This window comes from Elephantulus edwardii, unplaced genomic scaffold, assembly GCF_000299155.1.
Source record: "Elephantulus edwardii isolate Elephantulus edwardi_28Jun2011 unplaced genomic scaffold, EleEdw1.0 scaffold00212, whole genome shotgun sequence".
Lineage (NCBI taxonomy): Eukaryota > Metazoa > Chordata > Mammalia > Macroscelidea > Macroscelididae > Elephantulus > Elephantulus edwardii.
This window is the reverse complement of record NW_006399962.1, coordinates 3,161,100-3,167,115: the sequence shown is the minus strand read 5'-3', so window position 1 is coordinate 3,167,115 and position 6,016 is coordinate 3,161,100. Positions and strand designations below refer to the sequence as shown.

At 40.7% G+C, this 6,016-nt stretch overlaps 1 pseudogene; it reads left to right on the top strand.

Moving 5' to 3' along the window:
* Nucleotides 1–344: 344 nt before the first annotated feature.
* Nucleotides 345–1,881, top strand: LOC102873861 (annotated as a pseudogene).
* Nucleotides 1,882–6,016: the final 4,135 nt, after the last annotated feature.

The following is a 6,016-nucleotide window of genomic DNA, read 5'->3' as shown; positions in this document are numbered from 1 at the left end:
TACTCTTTTTGCATCAAATACTGAGTTCATATGGTTCTTGTTATTTGCTTCGTTAATATTGTGAATTATGTTGAATTTTATTTTTCTTATGTTAAACCATTCTTGCATACCTCTTATGAATCCCATTTGATCATGATGCATTTTTTTAAAATATGCTTTTGATTCTATTGGTTGGATTTTATTAAGGATTTTTGCATCTACATGAGTACATGGTAGTTTTCTTTTTTGGTAGTATATCTTTGTCATGTTTCGTAATTAGGGTTATGTTTGCTTCATAGAGTGTCTCTGAGAGTGTTCCTTCTTTTTCTATTTTTAAAAATAATTTAAATAGAGGCTCAACTAAGATGGTGCCAGTGGAGCACGTTGTAGCAGATACTGGGATGAGGGATATGGGGAAGAACATCTACACCATCTGGTAGGTGGTCAACAGATTAGGGACAAGGCCAAGCACAGGCGACTTGCCGGTTTGCCTATGAGCTGCATTTCAAAGAGCTCTTCCCAGAATATGTCCGACTGGTGATGGAGTTTTCAAAGAAAACTGGAAAAGATCCCATCCTCTCTGCTGTTAAGTTAGCAGACTTAAGGAAGAAATCAGAGAGAACAAGAGAAGGCTTAATGCAGCTTTATTAAAAGGGGGTGGGGGAGAGCTCCGGGTGAGTTCCTCATTTTGGAGATGCAAATGGGGAAATCACACTGTGAACTTACCGGGGAGGATTTTTATAAACAGAGTCTTTAGGGAGGGACATTCCACTCTGATTTACAATCCACCTGCTAGCTCAGCCAGGCAGGCAAGGCCATTTGCTCTTAGCAGCAGCAGGCAAGGCCGTCAGCATTTGAGTTCTGAATTCTTCATTCTTATCTTTGGCCCCCTTTGCCCAGACTTAACATCTGCCACAGACATCTAGGTGCTGATGCTCACGTACCAGCTAGAGGCAAAATTTGTTGGGGTGTCCCAACTAAAACGAGAGCCAAAAAAGATTAAAGTAAGCTCATCTATTCAGTACCCAGAAACTCCTCTACTCATTTCTGGTTTCCATCTTCCCTCAAAGCCCCAGAAAAACAAGAGATCATGGATACCCACCCAGTGAGCTCGAGAACGCAGAGTTTAGTTCCTTCCTGTTGTGGTGAAATCCTTTGCCCAGTATTGATCATGAGCTTCAGGAGCTGCTCTTTGACAGTGGTGAAGCTCTTCCAAATACCAAGGAGGAAGCCAAGAATGAATCGGAAGACAGGAAAGATGAAGATAGTGATAGTGATGATGATGATGGAGGTGGGTGGATAACCCCCAGCAACATTAAGCAGATCAAGCAGGAGTTGGAGCAGCACCAAGTCCCAACAACGTAGGAGTCAGCTGTGTGACAACAGACTTGCCATGCAGAATGTTCTGCTGCAGATGGGGCTGCATGTGCTGGCATGTGAAGGTGAATGGCATGCTGATCCAGGAGGCCTGGAGCTACATCCTGCACTGCCACAGTTGTTTTAAGATAACAACCAACATGGACTGAGTGTTCTATTCCCACTGTAGAAACAAGACCCTAAAGAAGGTGTTTTTCATGGTCAGTGACAATGGCACTCTGCACATGCACTTTTCCCAGAACTCAAAGGTTCTGAACCCGCAAGGCCTCTGGTATTCACTTTCTACTTCTAAGGGGTGCAAATATGCCATCAACCCTCATCTTGCCTCAATTGTGACTATCTTGAAAGGCCAGGCAGAAGACAAACGTGTTTGTCCTTGACAACATAGCCAGAGTGTCACCCTTTGCAGAGAACAACATCTCCAACTGGTCAGCTACCTTGCAAATCTGAGATAGCAACTTGGGGGCTGGGAGGAGATGGTTAAACCCCAATGCTTCCAGAAAGAAGTTAGTGAAGAAAAGGTGACATGGACACTGACTCAGGCACATTGGATTGCTGCTACTGAGGAGTTCTGATGTCTCCTTTCCCAGCTTTGTCATCTCCAAAGCCATCTGGATGAGAAGACTGGGCCCAGCAGACAGTGCTGCTTTGTGACTTGCCATGGTATGCTGGGTTTGTGGTAGGACTGGGCCACCCTGGCCTCTGAACTTCCAGAAAGCCTGAATTCCTGGCACGCCGAGTGGAATTGGATAGAAACAGAAGAACAATCTCCTGAACTATCTCTTCTACTTTTAAAGAGAGATTTTTCACATAATATTTTTCTAATAAATGTGGTTGTAAATGAAAAAAAATAATTTAAGTAGAATGGGTGGTAAATATTCACTGAATGTTTGGTAGAATTCAGCTGTGAAGCCATCTGGTACGGGGCTTTTTTTTTTGTGAGGGAGTTTTTTTATGACCTGCTCAATTTCTTCTTTTGTGATAGTTCTGTTCAAGAGTTGTATATCTGACTGTGTCAATCAGGGTAGGGCATGAGTTTCAAGAAATTTGTCCATTTCCTCTAAGTTTTCAAATTATCAGAGTATAGCTTTTCATATTCTGATTTTATAGATTTAATTTCCCCTGAATCTGTTGTGATACCATCTCTAACATTAATTAATGAAGTTATTAGTGTCTTCTCCTTTTTTTCTTTTTCTATGCTTACCAATGGTTTGTCAACTTTAATGACCCTTTTGACAAACCAGTTTCTGGTTTTGCTAATGTTTTCAATTGTTTTTTCTATCTCATTGATTTCAGCTCTTGTTCTTAAAGTTTCCTTTCTTCTAGAGGCTGTGGGTTTTTTTTTAATTGTTGTTCTTTTTCTATTTTGATGAAGGTGTTGAGTTATATAATTAACTTTGCTTTTTTTCCTCATTTTTTATCTATTTGTCTGTTGCTATGAACTGGCCTCTGAGGACTGCCTTAGCTGCATAGCAGAAATTTTGTTATGTTGTCTTTTCATTATCATTTGTTTTAAGGAACTTTTTAACTTCATTCTTTATTTCTTCTATAACCCAATCATGCTCTGTTGTTATTGATTGCCTTCAAGTAGAGCACGATTCACAGCGACCCTATGAACAAAAGGCCTGTAGCCACTCTACAACTATCAACATTTATCAAAGTTTATAGAGTTTCCAGAGTCATGTTGTTTAGGAAGTGGATGCCACTTCTGCTTCCAAACCTGCCATATTACATTATTGTTGTTATGTGCCATTGAGTTGCCTGAGATGTTTAGCAACCCTATATACAGCAGCTTTGAACCCTGCCCTATTCTGAGCCAGTCTCACTAATTCTGCCACACCAACCCCAATTGCCCCAGTTACTGTATCAATCTATCTCATCTGGGGTCTTCCTCTCCTGTGCTACCCTCCTGAGCATGATGTCCTTCTCCCAGTACCTGCCTCTTGTGGCCATGTGCTCAAAGTAAGTGAGGTAGAGCTTTAAAATCCTAGCCTCCAAGGAGAGACTTGGTTTCACTCTCTCCAAGAAAAACCTATTTGTTTTCTTGGTAGTTCATGGTATGTTCAAGACTCTTCTCCAGCACCACAACTCAAAGATATCTTTTCATCTGTCATCTCTAATCATTGTCCAACTCCTGAAGCATAACAAGTAATTGAGACGACCATGGCCTGGATTAGGTGCACCTTTGTATCTAGACTGACACCATTGCTCCTCAGTACTCTGGAGAGGTCCATGATAGCAGATTTTCCCAATGCAATTTGTCTTTTGATTTCCTGACTACTGGTGTTAAGCGTGTTGATTGTGGATCTGAGCAAGTTGTAATTGCTGACAACCTCAATCTCTTCTCCATCTATTATGGTGCTGCCAATTGGCCCAGTGGTGAAAATTTTTGTCTTCTTTATGTTGAGCTTCAATCCATATGGAAGACTACAGTCCTTGACCTTTTGCAGTACGTGTTTCAGGTCTTCTTTAGTTTCAGCAAGCAAGGTTGTGTGATCTGCATATCGTAGGTTGTTAATGAGTCTTCCTTCAATCTTGATGCCACACTCCTCCTCATAAGGCCCTGATTCCTGAATGATCTGTTCTACATATGGATGGAAATTGTCTGGGGACAAAATGCATCCCTGACGCACTCCTTTACTAATTTTGAGCCATGCAATGTTTCCTTGCTCTGTTCTGAGGTCTGCTTCTTGGTCCAAAAAATATATTTTGTACAAGCACAATCAAGTGTTCTGAGATTGCTATTTTCCTCAAGGTTAGCCACCATTTATTGTGATCCACACAACCAAATGCCTTTGCAAAGTCAGTGAAACACAGATAGACATTCTTTTGGTATTCTCTGCTTTCTGCCAAGATTCATCTGCCATTGGTAATAATGTCTGTAGTACCACAACCTCTTCTAAAACCAGCGTTTGTTTCTGGTTGTTCTTTGTCAATGTACTGTTCAAGGCTTTTCTGGATAATCTTCAGCAGGATTGTGCTAGTGTGTGATATTAGTGAAGTTGTTTGCGTAGCAAGCAATTGCGAATATTATGGCCTGGACTAGGCACACCTTAGTCTCCAGACTAATGTTGTTGCTCTTCAGTACTCTGGAGAGTTCCCTGACAGCTGACGTTGTCAATGCAACTCATCTCTTAGTTTCCTGGATGCTGGTACCAAGAGTGTTTATTGTGGAGCCAAGCAAACTAAAATTGTTAACTATCTCAATCTCTCTACCATCCATAACGATGTTTCCAGTTGACCCAGTGGTGAGAATCTTTGTTTTATTGATATTGATCTTCAATTCATATTGAAGGCTGCAGTCCTAGACCTTCTGCAGCAAGCACTTCAGTCCTCCTCAGTTTCAGCCAGCAGGATTGTGTCATCTGCATAAGACAGGTTGTTGATAAATCTTCCTTATGCCACATTCCTCCTCATACAGCCCAGTGTCCCAGATGGTCTGCTCTGAGGTATGGAGACAGACTACATCCTTGGCCGACACCCTTCCTGATTTTGAACCATGCAATCTCTCCTTCCTCTAGTCTGACGATTGTTTCTTGTTTCAAGTATAGGTTTTGCATAAGCACAATCAAATGTTCTTGGATTTCCATCTGTCTCAAAGTCAGCCACAGTTTGTTGTGATCCATACAGTCAAAAGCCTTTGCATAGGCACAGAGAGACATTCCTTTGGTACTCTCTGCTTTCAGCCAAGATCCATCTAACACCTTTCTGTAAAATGCTTGTCTGTCAGGTAAAGAAAAAAAAAGACAGAGTAGGAAGAAATAATGACCATCCACTTCCAAAATAACAGGCCTTTAAAAATCCTATGTACACAGAGCTCACTTAGACTAGCAGACAGGGCTAGTGAGGCTGAGATCTCAGATATGGAAATACAAAGGAGACACAGTTGTAAGCAGACACTAGTTATTGGAATGTGGAATGTGAGAAGCATGAAAGTAGGAAAGTTGGACTCTTTTAAGAAAGAAATGGAAAACATAAATATTGACATACTAGGTATTGGCAAATTGAGATGGCTTGGCATGGGCCATGTTGAATCAAATGATTGTATGATCTACTATGCTAGGGATGAAAAGGTGAGGACAAAATGGGATTGCTTTCATAATTAAAAAAGTCATTTCTAGATCCATCATGAAATACATTATGGTGAGTGACAGGATACTATCCATATGCATACAAGTAAGTCCAGTGAATACCTCTATCATTCAAATATATGCACCAACAACTAGAGCCAAAGAGGAGGAAATAGAAGATTTCTACCAAGTTTTGCAGTCAGAAATTGTTGGAACATGCAATCAAGATGCATAAATAATAGGTGACTGGAATGCAAAAGCTGAGAACAGGGAAGAGGGATCAGTAGTTGGAAAACATGGACTTGGTGACAGAAATGAGGCTGGAGACAGAATGATAGAATTCTGCACATTCAATGATTTATTCATTGCAAATACCTTTTATAAGAAATCAAAAACACAGGCTATACACATGGATTTTACCTGATAGTATGTATAGGAATCAAATTGATGACATCTGTGGAAAGAATCACTGGAGAAGCTCGATATCTTTTGTGTAAACCAGGCCAAGTGCTGATTGTGGAACAGACTATCAACTACTCATATGCAAGTTCAAGCTGAAGTTGAAGAAAATTAAATCCACAGGAACCAAA